At 37.4% G+C, this 15,992-nt stretch overlaps 1 long non-coding RNA gene across 1 annotated transcript; it reads right to left on the bottom strand.

The window, feature by feature from the left end:
- Positions 1-13,364: 13,364 nt before the first annotated feature.
- LOC141480941 (uncharacterized) lies at positions 13,365-15,824 on the bottom strand. Its single transcript, XR_012464650.1, has 2 exons — positions 15,308-15,824; positions 13,365-15,005 (listed from the first exon to the last, which is right to left on the bottom strand). It is a non-coding gene; the product is annotated as an uncharacterized lncRNA (long non-coding RNA).
- Between the last annotated feature and the right edge of the window lie 168 nt (positions 15,825-15,992).

Below are 15,992 nucleotides of genomic sequence, written 5' to 3'. Positions count from 1 at the left end.
TTCTATAATGTTATCCAATTTGGTACTGAAGAGCCTTAGGGCAAGTGTCTTAAGGCGAAACACGTGTATACCAGTTAGGGTGACAGTGTTCCATGTGAGTACAATTTATTACCATTCATTCAAAGTAGAACTCATGTGAATGAGAACCAGTTCCAACATCTAACATCAGCAAGGAAGAACGTAGAGCTCTGAACGGCCTACGTAGAGACAACACCATTAAGATCCTACCTGCAGATAAAGGAAACGCTACTGTGGTAATGGATACCGTTCTCTACGAACAGAAGATCGAAGAGGTTCTGCAGAAGGGACGATACACAAAGATCGTACGGGACCCAACTGCATCAATCGAAAGGAAGTTGTACCAGATTTTGAAAAAACACCAAGTCTATTTTTCGGACAAGGAAAGATCATGCCTAACACCGCACCACAGTAAGCCCCCTCACTTGTATGGTCTACCCAAAATCCACAAGAAGGACGTTCCGCTTAGACCGATCATCAGCTCCAGAGATTCGGCTACTCAAAACTTGTCTAGATTTTTACTTCCCTTAATACAACCATTACAAGGGAAAACATCGTCTTTTGTGAAGAATTCAAGACATTTTGTCGAACTACTAGGATCAATTGAAGTCACACAGGAAGATCAACTAATTAGTTTCGACGTGGAAAGCCTTTACACCAACGTTCCGGTCGAAGAAGCACTCCAAATCATACAGAGAAAGCTATCCGAAGACGGGAACCTGAAAGAGAGAACGAATCTACCTATAGAAGTAATTATGGAATTACTAGGATGCTGTGTACGAAACTGTTATTTCCAACTGAAGGACGAATTCTTTACACAAGATGAGGGACTGCCAATGGGATCGCCACTTTCACCAGTCATAGCCAACATATATATGGAGTGGTTTGAAACTCTGGCCTTTGAAGAAGCCCACAAGAAACCTCGAGTCTGGTTGAGATATGTTGACGACACCTTCATAATATGGAACCATGGGAATACTGAACTAGACGCCTTTCTGAAACACATCAACAGCGTGAGACCTTCCATCACTTTCACAATGGAGAAGGAAATCCACAATGAATTGCCATTCTTAGACGTTTTGGTGAAGAGGACCGACACTAAGTGGGAAACATCTGTATACCGAAAACCCACTCATACGGGACAGTATCTGAACCACGAATCCAACCACCATCAATCGACAAAAAGAGGAATCATCAAGACTCTATTAGACCGTGCTTTTGGGCTTTGTAATACAAAGGAAGGTCTCGAGAAGGAACTAGACATCATCAAAAGTGATCTTCAACGGAATGGATACTCCAAAGCGATGATAGAAAAGACTTTGGCCAAAAGACAGCAGGAGCCTCGCAAGGAAGAGAAGCCGTCACAACCAGTGCTTGCACTTCCCTACATCAGAGGATTATCGGAGAGGATAAGAAGAATTGGTTCCAAGTACAACATTAGAACCTGTTTTAGATCCGGTAACACTATCCGTAGCAGCCTCACGAAAACCAGGCCCCCAAACGCGGACTGCGATTCCAAGAATTGCATTTACCGGATACCCTGTGAGTGCGGAAAATCCTATATTGGTGAAACTAAGAGGCCATTGAATATTCGCATTGCCGAGCACAAGAAGCACACACAGCGAGGAGAAACCAGCAAATCAGGAATAGCAGACCATGTTTGGACCCATCAACACAACATCGAGTGGTCCCAAGCTGAGATCTTGCACAGAGAGGAACATTGGTTCAGGAGAAAATTTAAGGAAGCCGCATACATGTTGTCCAACAACGTATTCAGCCAGGCCAGCGTAGATATACGAAACATATGGAAACCCATCATCAAACGAGAAATGACCAACTCCCGCCAAATTGGTCATCTCTCACGGAATCAGTGAAGCGGAAAATGGAAAGTAGAGAAAGTGAAAGTATTTCAACGACCTATAAAATAGTCATCTCTCGGAGGAATCAGTCCAGTCATCACCCGAAGACGATTGTAGATACCAACAATCGAAACGTCGTGAACTAACGTGACTTGGAATCTCTACACTTTTTTATTTTTTTATTATTTTCTTTTTGCATTCCTTTAATTTTTATTTTTCAATTATTATATTTTTACTTGTAGGTTATTTTACTATCATTTCATTTCAGGTTTATTGTTGCTTAATATAATTGTTATTTTCAACTATTCTTTTTTTTAATTATTCTTTTTTACTTGTTTCAGGGATTTCAAATCATTTCATATAATAGACAATGGAAGTCCGAACTAGTGAAATTCATCACGAAACATTGTCAATCACCTTCAAACAAATGAAAAACCGTATGATTCATCATTTTTGGTTGTTTTGTTCATAAATTGATCACCCTTCCCCATTCTCCTCTTTTAATACAAAAACTAATTCTGCGTGAAAATATTCACTCAAGAAACATTAGACATAAAAACAAATTAACTATGCCACAACATCGCATTGCACAGTTTCAGAGATCATTTTTTTTTGGTGCTGTAAAACTCTATAATTTATTGCCCGAGCAATTGAAGAGATTCAATATCAGGAAATTCAAATACAAATATAAAAATTATATCTATGATAGTCAGTAATGTCAACTTTTGCTTTTTAGACAACATATCAATTAAATTAAATTATTTATCAACTATTTTTAGAAGGTAATCACAAATTATTCTTTTATTTACGGTTCTCATTTCGTGGTACCATCACTGTTAATTGCTTTTACTTTTGTATGTTTGCGTGCATTATGGAGTGGTGCTTGTTGGTTGAGTTAGAGTAGCTTTGAGCTAGACTTCGCCAAGGAGTACAAGAATCTCCTGTAACCTATTTTCATTTTCAAATATATCTTTGTATTGTTTTTTTGTATCATCAATGAAGCCGATTTATTATTTTTATTATTATACATAGACGACATAATGTGGAACCATGGGAATGCAGAACTAGACATTCTTCTGAAGCACATCAACAACGTAAGTCCTTCCGTCACTTTCACAATGGAGAAGGAAGTCCACAACGAATTGCCTTTCTTAGACGTATTGGTGAAGAGGACCGACACTAAATGGGAAACATCTGTATATCGAGAACTCACTCACACAGGACAGTATCTGAACCAGAAATCCAACCACCATCAATCGACTAAGAGAGGAATCATCACGACTCTACTAGACCGTGCTTTCGAGCTCTGTAATACAGAGGAAGGTCTCGAAAAAGAAATAGGCATAATCAAAAACGACCTTCAACGGAATGGTTACTCCAGAGTGATGGTAGAACAGGCTGTAGCTAGAAGACAGCAAGAGCTCCACAAGGAAGAGAAGCCGCCACAACCAGTACTTGTACTTTCCTACATCAGAGGATTATCGGAAAGGATAAGAAGGATTGGGTCCAAGTATAACATCAAGACCTGCTTCAGATCTGGGAACACTATCCGTAGCAGCCTCACAAAAACCAGGCCACCAAACGCGGACTGCGATTCCAAGAATTGCATTTAACGGATACTCTGCGAGGGCGGAGAATCATACATCGGTGAAACTAAGAGGGCATTGAACACACACATCGAGGAGAAACCAGCAAATCCGGAATAGCAGAGCATATTTTGACTCATCAACATAATATCAAATGGGCTCAAGCTGAAATCATCTACAAAGACGAACACTGGTTTAGGAGAAAATTCAAGGAAGCCGCGTATATGTTGTCCAACAACGCATTTAGTCAAGCTAGCGTAGAGATACGTAGCATATGGCGGACATGACCGCCAAACGGTCATGTCCAGCTAAAACCAATGGAGCGGAAAGAGGGGATAGGTGAAAGTACCCGAATGACCTATAAATAGTCAGATCTCAGAGGAATAAGTCCAGTTATTACCCGAAGACGATTGTGGATACTAACAATCGAAACGTCGTGACGTAACTTGGTTTGGAATCTTTTAATTTTGATTTTTATATTTCATTTTTGTTAATAATATTTTTTTATTTTCAGCTTTTATTAATATTTCAATTTTTTATTCTCTGGTGGTAGCTTGTATGTTATTTCCTTGTAATTTCAGTTTTTGCTACAATAAAATTGTTATTTTCGGTTGATCTTTTTATTTTTTTCAGAGATTCCAAATCAATTTATATTATATTAGACAATGGAAGTCCGAACTGATGAAATACACCACGAAACATTGTCAACCACCTCCAAACTAAGTAAGTCTACACCATCCATTCAAAATATTGTAACGAATCTGAAGCCGGCCTTGATCGATATCTCAGCCAGCAAACACATGACTCATCGCGAATCACCGCGAAAGGTTTAGACGAGTGCCGAAACCCCTAGAGAGATCTGGAGCGTTCGTTGACGATATAAAAAGGCCGCTTTCCTTCCCGAGCGGTAGTCAGTCTGTATCTAGAAAGTGAATCGTGCGTTTGAAGAAATAATTCGAACTGTGAAGGTAAATTAAGCGTTAGTTGCTGAGTGTTGTATATAAATTAATTGTGATAGTGAAATATTGTTGAAAATAAATCTGTTCAAGACAGTTAATTCTTTAATTCGTTACAATTGGTGTCAGAAGTGGGATTTTTAAAATAAATTTAGAGCGCTTGGTGGACACTAGTAGATGAACAAGGCGGATTCTGGCCCAAAATCCCATGTATTTTTTCATGGAGCTAAAATTTTTGGTTCAAACAGGAGTGGGGGAAACGTGTGACGTCATCGACGCAGGATGGAATGAGTATCGTAGCGATTCAAGCGTGGAACTCCACCCCTCGGCCCCCTTGGTACTCCGCCCAACCTATCAGCCCCCTTAATACTCCGTCCTCGGCCCCCTTGGGACTCCGCATCACCGCTCAGGCCCCCTTGTCACGTGATTTAAATTAAAAAAAGTTTATAGTTATGAGATCCGAACTTGGATCGTCCGCGAGGTAGACATTGTCCTTAGCCTCTACACCAACGTAATATATTAAAAGTAATTGCGAATGTTGGGTATTTATAGCGTAAGTCTTGTCGGGACCGAAATTAACTCATTCATTATACTTGACAGCATTTTTTTTATTTCCGTAGACTGTAATCATCATTATCATGTTGAAGATAGGAAAATATTCTTATATTTTCGACAATGACATTTCAAAATACGTGGTTTTCCATAAGTATCAATCGTTTTTCGTGCGTTTTCGAACGTTTTTTGTGCGTTTTTGACCGTTTTTCGTGCGTTTACGACCGTTTTTCGTGCGCCCGTGTTGCGTGCATTTTCGACCGTTTTCCATGCGTTTTCGATAGTTTTTCGTGCGTTTTTATCGTTTTTCGTGCGTTTTCCATCGTTTTTCGTGCGCTTTGCATACGTTTTCTATTTTTCTTGAGGGTATCATAAGGCGGTGAGGTTAGATAAAAAAAGAAGAAATGATTTTGAATAGAAATTTATTATACATTTTTATTTTGGTAATATATCACAAAGCCAGAGAAATACCTCAATCCGTGAATGTTTCGCTCCAAGTAACAGGCAGTACGGCGATCTTCTTTACTCAAACAGGAAAATGGTGTGTTTGGCAGCAGTAGAAAGTAACTACACTGAATTCCAATCCTAATGGCTATTTCTTTAGGATGGAATTTTTGCTCGACGGCGAAGCCTTGAATATCTACAACAGCTATTCTCATGTTGACTCTTTGATTGATACTGAAGCAAAATCACATGTTCAGTTCCATTTTTTAATAATTTCGCTGAGTGGGAGGTGTTCTATGACAGTGTCGTGCACAATGATGCAATAGACACTAGTATTTTGAGGAAATCCCTCGGATGCTTCGATTTCAAGATTTTGATGCTCTCATCCCTTCTGGAACAATTGATGACAAAGACAGCTTTGTCAGTAAAGACGATGAAAGTAAGAAAAGGATTATGTTGATTAGTCATTTTGTAGCTGAGACCAAATTGTGAGTAGTTGAAATAAGCTTGCGAAAAATTCCCCTTTGCAAAATTCAAATGCATATTTTCCTTGGGGTAATTCTCACCGTTTAGAGTGAGCGCTATATTGGTGATATTCAAATGATTGAATATTGATGGATCATTGTTGACTTTAGTGTAGTCACGATTTTTTTGGAAACATACAATTACATAGCGAGGGCTTTCGAGGAACGAGGAAGTCTTGACGGCCCATATTTCATTTTTTGCACCTTGTGTGAAAGCAGGCGGCATATGAAGTTCCCATTTTCTGAATGGTATGAGAATAGAAGTGTCTGCTTGGATAGCTTTCAAAAGTTGCAGTTCAATTTGATCATGCGGAAAGAGTCGTTTAACTTTCAGTTCGATATTTTCAATTTCCAATTTAACTTCCATTTTCGGTGTTAGTGCAGCAGGAGTCTCTTCTATTTTGGAACAGTTGCTATCATCTCCGCTCGTACTTATCGAATGGTATGCTTACCGTAGGAAACGCACTGATAAGCATTCAAGATATTCAAAAAATGTTTGATAGGTATGAGCATGAAGAGTTGTGTTGATGACGCCTGCATTGTTGAGAAAAGTCCAATCAGAGGTGGCCAAGTGTTTGATATCTTTGTCGATGTAGATGAGAAAGCCTCTTACAGTACTAACAATTCCAAGTTCACAAACTGCTTTCAATTCCTTACCACTCTGCTCATAACTAGCAGCTTGAAACATGAAAGCGCCAGCATTGTTTACGAATGACACCTTACCGTCCCCTTTGGTTCTTCTCAACTTTTCCACTAATGAACAGCAGACTATCGTACAAAGCGTCGTAGGCATCAGATTGATTGATATTGATTTCAATAACATTGTTGTTGCGAAAAGACTTGACATAAGGATAGTAGGTACGCCACTCTACCTTTTGTATGGACTTATCGATTTGCGGTTTTCGAAAAATTTCGAACACTTGATTGGACAACATGATAACGAAGAGATTCCAGAAACAATTTATTTTCCGTTGTCAATAGTTGTCGACTATTGAAGGTCTTGGTGAAGACTGACTTGGGGTATGGAGGTGAATTATTTTTATAATTTTTATTATTTCTTCGTTTCGGAAATCAATGAGCCTAGAATGTTGGTCGAGCACTCGCAGCGTAATATTGTTTATTTCGTCTCTATGGGCAATAGGTAGGTAAATGAGGTGCTTAGGTGTTTCGTCAATTGCATACATCGGATCAACACCAACAGCAAATTCGTATATCGTATGAATCGGTGTGTCGTTGTAGAAGGCTCCAAACGTAATGTTGCTATCTATGTGTATGGTGCGTACTTTAATGATATCCACAGGTAGATCGGATTCGTAATGTTCGTTTGATTTGAAAAGAGTAGATGAAAACCCCAGTATGTGAGCCAAGCTATTTGCAGGTCAGAAATCAATCGACTGCTTCAGACAGAATATTTTACTTTTCAGCGTAATAATATTCGGTTTTAGATAGAAAAAATCCCCAGGGTTTTCCTTGAACTTTTTAGGCGTGATGTATTTTTTTATTAATTCTTCAATGTCACCAATTTCGTAAGATTCAACAGGCATATCGAAGCTTTTCTGTTTAGTTTTGTCAGCGTTTTCATAGTAGTAGAATTTCGTACTTTCTTCAATGTTGGGTATACTGTTGTTGAATGGAAACTGAGCAAAGCCAAAGTATATTCAGAATCTAATCGAATGGGTGGATTGAAATCGATGGAGAGCGTCGAAGAACGACTCGTTAGCGTTAATATCATAGACATGACTGATATAATGTCAGTATGACATCTCCTTAAAAAATGATTGAAACAACAACATTTTGAATAGAAATGATTCATTTCTACAATAATAACATTCTATTTGTGAACTCACAGGACCATAATACATTGCTTTTTGTAGCGATGACGCAGCTGATGTAGGTGGTGGTACCTCATGTCGGTAATGGATGAAACATGGTAAACGAATCTGCAAAGCAAATCGATGTTGGTAGTCCTTTGCCAAACATCCAATAATTCCCAAGGTTCAGCATTCTCAATCAATCGATCGATAAAGTTTTCAATTCAGCATCGGTTGAATCTCGCAAAGATTCATCTCCAACCATTTTTGCAGACATTATGGAGCAGAATCTGTAGGCACAGATGTCCGCAATTACTCTGGTCAAAATTTTGATACTGATCATTGTTATATGTAATCGTTATACCCCCTCCAAAATATCTTACCAATTCCATTGGAGGTTTGAGATTACCGAAACTATCAAAATATTGTACAGCATTGCCGTTTTCAAGGTAAGCTACCCAATGAGTGCCTTTATTCAATCGAGAATCCAAGTTCAATACAGCACATTCTCGCAGCCGAGGACCACGAGTTGGCAAAGTGTCGCGCAAAAAGAGTACACGAAAATGTAAAATTCTCAGTTGACGGGCACATTTTCGAATCTCCCAATCGTATAATGCTCTATGGGGTAGCTTCAGTAGGAGTTTTTTTGCTTTTTCAAGTAAAAAAAAATCTGTTTGAAATCTGTTTTTCCGTTAACCAGCTGTCGCACCCCTACAAACAACAACCCCCAGAGGTCGAAACTTGTGCGAGCTAAGGATTAACGAGGTCTTACCTTTCAACGTGTGATTCCTAACACGGTAAAGTAAAAACCTCGCCCTTTGCGTTGCTGTTGTTTCTTTAGGAACAGACCAAATCCTCGAGGTGTTTTGCGTAGGTACAAACCGGAACCTAAATGTTCCATAGCTTTATTGTGACGTTGATCTTCTTCAAGTTTATTTTTGGCATTTTTAGCATCTATTACGGTTTTTGCGATAGCGCCTGCTCCACCTGCCAACGAATCCAAAGCTGAAAGGACAGCGAATATAGGCATGAGTGGAAGGATTCCTCCGGATTTTGCTTTGAATGGGATTATCCTTGGTATCCGTATGTTTTTACGTCCTCCAGCTTGACTCAATGCCATTTTAGCAGCTCGCAAAGCCAAAGCACTAGATTTCTCAATATTGGTAGGATGTGGCTTCCAATTTTTAGTAATTTTTTGAAGCATATTACGTCGAAAGGACAACTCCATGCCGAGCTCACGTTTCGCATTCATTGTTGTAGTTACGAGCCAAGCTGCAGCTTCTTCACCAAATCTAGCGTCTTTCGACTTAACGCTTTACCAAGCTCTATTTTCCAACACTTGATCTGCTTCATGATGGTCTTCTAAGGAGTCGCTTTGAGAGTACGCGATATCGTGATCTATACAATATTCGTCCAAAGGACGAACGCGGTATCACCGCGTTCCAATCTCTTTTTCAATTTGGTGCCTGGTCCGCAAAACTGATAACCAGGTAGATGTAATTCAAACGGCAGCTTATTGATAATCGAATTAACGACACCTGCACCGGAGTAAGTCAACATTGAGAATGATTGGGCGATGACTGTGATGTTTTTATTTATAACCGTAGCGCACTCATTATCCAGCATCACATCATGAAAGTCGTTCAACAAGACAAGACATTATCTATTGAAAATTTAGACTTTTTGAATGAAGCCAACAATAGTAGTGTAGTTGGGAAGCACGGTAGATTATTACCCAATTCGTTTCGTGCAATAATTTGTGGGCCGAGTGATTGTGGAAAGACAAACGCTATCTTAACATTGCTATTCCACCCGAATGGCGCCAAATTTGAAAATATCTACGTATATTCAAAATCATTGTATCAACCCAAATATCAAGTGGTGCTAGAAATTTTCAGTAGTCATGGAGTTGGGATATTATCCGTTCAGGGAAAATGAGGATATCATAAGCCCTCACGAAGCCAAAACAAATTCCATATTCATTTTCGATGATGTCGCATGCGATGGCCAACAGAAAATTCGCTAATATTATTCTGTATGTAGGCATAAGAACATTGACGCCGCCTATCTTTGTCAGACATATTCAAAAATCCCCAAACAATTGATACGAGACAATTGCAATATGATTATACTTTTCAAACAGGATGAAATGAATTTGAAACGTGTATTCGATGAACACGTCTCTCCCGACATGTCTTTCGATGAATTCAAGAGAATGTGTGCCGAATGTTGGCAACATCGACATGGAACCATTGTTATAATGAAAGATTCCGATAAGAATGGTGGACGTTATCGTCAAGGATTCGACAAATATATAAGTATACACAGTGTGTGATGTAGTATCATTCACCATCATGAAACCGTTGAGCAAAGAAGTTGATGTTATTCGAAAGAATAAAACCAACGAAAAAAATATTTGGCTCTGAAATTGGGCAAATTCGAAAGAGATGTGTCATTGCAAAGATTTTTCAAACCTCTGTCTATTCCATTGAGAAAAATAGCTAATAAAACAGCAACACAGTCAGCTAGTACCCCATTGAAAACTGAGGCAAAAACCGAAGTCAAACAAGAGACAGTGGAAGAGCCTGAAACGACTCCATTCCAATCCCTCGTACATGTTGCAGGTACAGATGAAGATGACGATGATGATGAAAACGTCTTTAGTGGGTATGCAGAAGACGAACAAGACGACAACGTTGCGTCAGGCATAAATGAACAAGTTTTATAAGAATATATCGATCAATATCCGATAATGTCTCAACCGTACATTAAAAAACATTGGGGAAATGACAAGGAAATCGACAAAGTATACGGTCCCATATATGATGGGGTATCTTCAAAATGGTTCCTAGGCCAGAAGGAAATTGATTTTGACAATCGTATCGGATACATAAAATTGGCTGGGTATCACTGGAAAGGAACACCCGGTATATATGAACTGTTATTTCTCGATATGCCTGAAAATTATAACACTGAGGATTTGAATGTATACAAAAATATTTTGGATTTATCGAGCGCTCACAAGAATTCGGCTGGACATCTAAAAGGTACATAGAGATACAAGTACACCAACATAATCAAACCGTTGTTTCCTACGGCAGGAAATCGTCGTAAAACTGGTACTGAGTTTTTTCAACCTAAAACACCTCTTACTACTACTACTGCGATGACATCATGTCTACCCAAAACGTTACCCCTTGCAATGACATTCAATAAGAAACCCATTGAATACATCCATTGGGACGATCCCAACGAGCTATGCGAACGTCTCAAATTATTGCTAGCCTCTCAAGATGCAGGAAATTCTTCACACAACAATGAAATCATTGCCATTTTGAATGAACTCAAAGAGGCAAAAATAATTCTATAAGATACACTACGTTCCCCAATACATTATCATTTTCAAAATGGTTATCGATAAGTTTGGACGCAGCGACAGCAACAGAAAGCGAAAATTGCCAACGCCCTTTGGAGGATGTTTGTTGCATTATACCTCAGATGGTGATATTCATTGTGGTGATGTGAAATTGTGTCATGTGAAGAGTCCCACCACTGATTACGATGTTGCTAATAAAAAGTATGTGGATGGAACCGATAATGAACTTGCTTCATTTATATATGAACAAGCTAAGAAACACGAAAAATAAATGATCCAAGTAAATGAAAAACTAACCAAATTTCAAGGTGGCATCTCCAAACAAATTACCGAAATAAATTCGAAGGTACAATCTACTATCAAGGAAATCAAAAAATACAAAATGAAGTTCAAACATAACCATAATAAAAAAGCGTCATGACTTCCAAATATTCAACTTGTCAACGAACTACATAAACCAATTAGAAAAAATTATCCTCGACGCCGTACAGTTATCAAAGGAATAGATGACTTATGGCAGATGGACTTGGCTGGGATGAGATCGTTCGCTCACCAAAATCGAAATTTCAAACTGATTCTAGTCATCGTAGATTGTTTATCGAAATTTGTGTGGACTCGACCACTGAAATCAAAAACGGGGGAGAAAATTACGAAAATGTTTGCAGATATCTTGACACATACGAAACGTTGTCCAAAAAATTTACAAACCGATCAAGGTAAAGAATTTCACAACAATAAGTTTCAAACTTTGATGAAAAAACATGGAATAAATCACTACAATACATACATCACTAAGGCTTCTATGGCTGAACATATCATTAGAACGTTGAAAGAAAGAATTTTCAAATATTTCAGTCTGAGTGGCACCTACAAATGGTTGAATGGCTTGCCTGAAATCACAAAATCCTACAATGATACGCGACACTCGAAGACGGGCATACAACCTTCGAAAATCACCAAAACTAACAAAAAACAAATTCTCAAATCAACATACACCCATCTGAAAATAGCTGGACTGAGAAAATTCAAAGTCGGTGATGTTGTACGAATCAGTAAAGCGAAACACGTTTTTGAAAAAGGCTATACGCCAAATGGGACTACGGAATTATTCAAAATTATCAAAGTCAACATTACCAACCCCGCCACCTTTATGCTAGAAGATATGCAGGGTGCACCTATTAGGGGTGCTTTTTATGGAGAAAAATTACAAAAAACCGCAAATCCTGATATCTCGTGGAAAAAGTCTTGAGGAAGAAAGATAAAAAAAATGTACGTAATATGGCTGGGTTTGGATAACAAACACAACAGTTGGATCGAAAATGTCGATTTTGTATAGAATCTTATGGAAAACAAGCAAACTGACAATGTATTGGGAGGGCCTTTTGTGAAGAAATATTTGTGTGTTTAACAAACGCACAATATCTGAAGTGGACCACGTGATCTGAAGCTATAAGAGCGCATGCAAACATAGACGGATATTCAGTTTGAAAATGTCTCTCGATAGTGGTTACGGTAGTGAAGTTGAAGTAATATTCGACAGTGATGGTGAAGATTACAATGGAACTCTAAATGCAATAGACAGAGCGTTGGAGCAATACGAAATGGTTGCTCGAAACGAACATCAATTACTCTTGATGGCATTTCCCATGTCATCTTATGAAATTTGATGTGGCCTAAGTCCATGGAGAGACTTCAGCCTATGCATAATTTTGAAGCAGCCGTTCTCCATTCGTTCCATCAATTCAACAAGTTATGAATGGGTGACTCTCATTGACATCCTGCAACAAATAAAGGATTACATTTACATCACATAGTACATCGAAAGTAATACCAAACAAGTTTCCATTTCCAAGGACACCACGAACATGGAGCTGTTTCAACGAGATATAAACGAGATTCTGAATACTCACCTTGGTGTGCTCTCTGACCGTATCGCTATGCTGGATGCTTTGAACTTTTGTGATTATTGTCGAGGTGTTCTCAATATAATAAAATCATGGTTACGTGAAAATAAAACTAATTTAACTTTGGAAGAAATCATAGAAGGTTTTTGTTAAGCCTCAGCTCTAGATAGTCTGTATGCTGATGCTTTACGTGAATATTTATTTTATTATAAACAAAAAATAGTGTATGATTTATGTAATAAATGGGAAAATGTTGTAACATTTGTTTCATTTGATGTATAAGGGAAAAAAAATTCAGCTTCAAAAATTTGTTTGATGTAATAAAATACCAAAATTTAAAAATATATTTTATCCAAATTTTATCAACACGTGTGTACAACAATAAATAAGTATACAAAATTTCAATATATTTCATTCAAATTATATTAACGTGTACATGTACAAAAATAAATAGTATACAAGAACTGAAATAATCAAACATATTTCTTTTTGCAGTCAATTCTTGCAAAGTTGGTGGACTCCTACCGCTGTTGAAAATCCTCAGAGTAACACACACTCATCAGTCATATTCAAACAAGGACATAATTTATTAATGAATCACATCAATAGAAATAAAATCCAAATGATAACCCCATTTCAAGCTATAGTGCCACCAAGGTAAAGTGTCGGATGATTTTTGGATTAATTTTCCTTTATCGTCATGTGGACTCAAGCCTATTTTCACCTGCTTGATACTGAAAACGTTGTGAGAGTATGATCGAATAGTAAACTGCTCACATATTTTTTCTTTAAAATTTCTGAGACAATCGATATAATCTTTAAAATCAATTTTATTTTTGACTACATTATATCGAATTCCCTTTGATTTTTTGATAACATTTCCAGCCTGTACTTTGTAGATGTACATTTTGGAACGTAACCCTGCAAAGTGCGTGATGATTTTACCATTTGCTTCATCTTTCATCAACCCAGGAATTTTTTTATTCACAAGTGGAATTCGAAACTTATTATCGGGCGAATAATCGGAAGTATCAAACTTTGATAAGTTCTTTTTAATGAATTCTGAATAGACATCTTCACACGTTATTTCGTAGATGAAGCTATCTGTATCTGGATACATTAACTTGCAATTTTCTATACCTAGAGTGGGCACCATGAAATCGTAATGGAAATCAAACATGCATGTTTTTGAAATATCTAAAATTGTCATTCCGATGTACAGGGGTTTATTGAAAACAAGTTCAGTCTTTCTCAATTCAATAGCCACCAAGTCTGTATCGAAAACGGTTCGACTCTGAAATCGGGGGCTCGCAATTGAATTTTTGGCGCCATAATGACCGTTCCAGGAATTCACAAGTTTGACCACCCTGTGTAACCTAATGTTTTCCATCGTTTTCCCAAAAATAGCATCGACCATTAGTTTATATAGATTTTTGCCAAAAGAACTGGGGGCTCAGCCCTTAGACGAGTATTCAATTCAATTCGTCGTTCCAAACCAGAGCCTATACGTTTATTATTCATCATTTTGATTATCACTTCGAAGCGTTTCAATTCCCCAATTTGTGTAATTATTTTCTTTTTTCCCCAACCGAAAATTCAATTTTTCTCATAGCTAAAACGCATTTCTTTATATGTTTATGGATAAATTGTATAGCTTGTTTTGGCAATATGATCCGAATAATTATCTTTGATGTGTAAAATGTATTTATCAATTACCGACTTGATTTTTGGAAAATCAATCATTTGGATTTTATTTATTGACGTGACTCCACGATATTTTGTTCACAAATGAAATTCTAGGTGTGATGAGTCGGTTTTGGAAGCTGCAGAGAATTGAATCTCGTTCTGTGGACACTGTTGAGATGGTTCTGGAAGCTGCTGTAATTTGAAACTCGTTCTGGAAAGGTTTCTAAGACAGATTTGAATGTAGTTGTTGAGATGACTGAACTGATACTGCACACGTTGATGTAGTGTTCTGAAATAAATTTGATTTTCAATGCAACAATACACCAAAGAAAAATGGAATTCAAGAGTGGAAGTAATGTCTTTCATGGAGTGATCGTGAAAAATGAGCGAGCTATAGTTATAATTGAAAAAATCAAGTGTCATTCAAAACAACGAATTTAAAACACATATTCTGCAAGTACTAAGCACATAAAAACACTTCTTTATGCGGATCATATCTATGAATGAAAAAATTCTTGATTCGTACAAAAAATATAGTATACAACCACAAACTCTATACATATATTGAACAAAAAAAAAAGCAGTACTAACCTTAATTTCGTACAATTTCAAATAATGAAACAACACGACAGCGTATTTTTCTGATGAAAAATTCTTCTAAATGAGGGTGATACTCCTCCGTCACTCGGTGTGGTAACAAATTGTTGTTGTTGTTAATTGGTTCCCTCTTCACGACTGAACTTGAATTTGAGGAAATCCACCTGCGAGAAACCAAAAATAAAAAAGTTAATTTTTCAAATTATACGAACACTCTCTCAATAAACGACAACATGAATGAAAGTTATTCGTAACTTAGTATGCGTTTTATTCAACTAGAAAGCTGCTCACAAAATGAGCTTCTGTTTATTACATTATAAATGTGTATATAGACAAACTATGGCATTGTCAAAGGCAAATAGATAAAATACGAGAAAAACTCTTATTCAGCTTGGATGATTTTCGAGTAAAATTCTTAATCACGTTTCCCGGTTATGAGACTGCCATCCAACATCAAAACAAATTGTGCGATACAATAATTACTGTAAGAGATAGTATTCGAGGAAAATAGATGTCAGCAATTACCGATTCTTATCTTTTATCCATTATTAAAGCTAGAGAAATATTGGCAATTATCATTTCTTATCTTCTGATGTATGTAGGATAAAAATAGTTGCCCAGGGTTGGCTTAAGGAAGAAGTAAATACCTCTGAACCGTTTTGTGTTACAAAATAATTGA

The sequence above is a fragment of the Leptinotarsa decemlineata genome, unplaced genomic scaffold, assembly GCF_025532065.1.
Source record: "Leptinotarsa decemlineata unplaced genomic scaffold, Ldec_3_MD MMD2_tig00000035_RagTag_RagTag, whole genome shotgun sequence".
Classification (NCBI taxonomy): Eukaryota; Metazoa; Arthropoda; class Insecta; order Coleoptera; family Chrysomelidae; genus Leptinotarsa; species Leptinotarsa decemlineata.
Note: the sequence above shows the minus strand (reverse complement) of the source record. Positions and strands in the feature narration are given on the sequence as shown.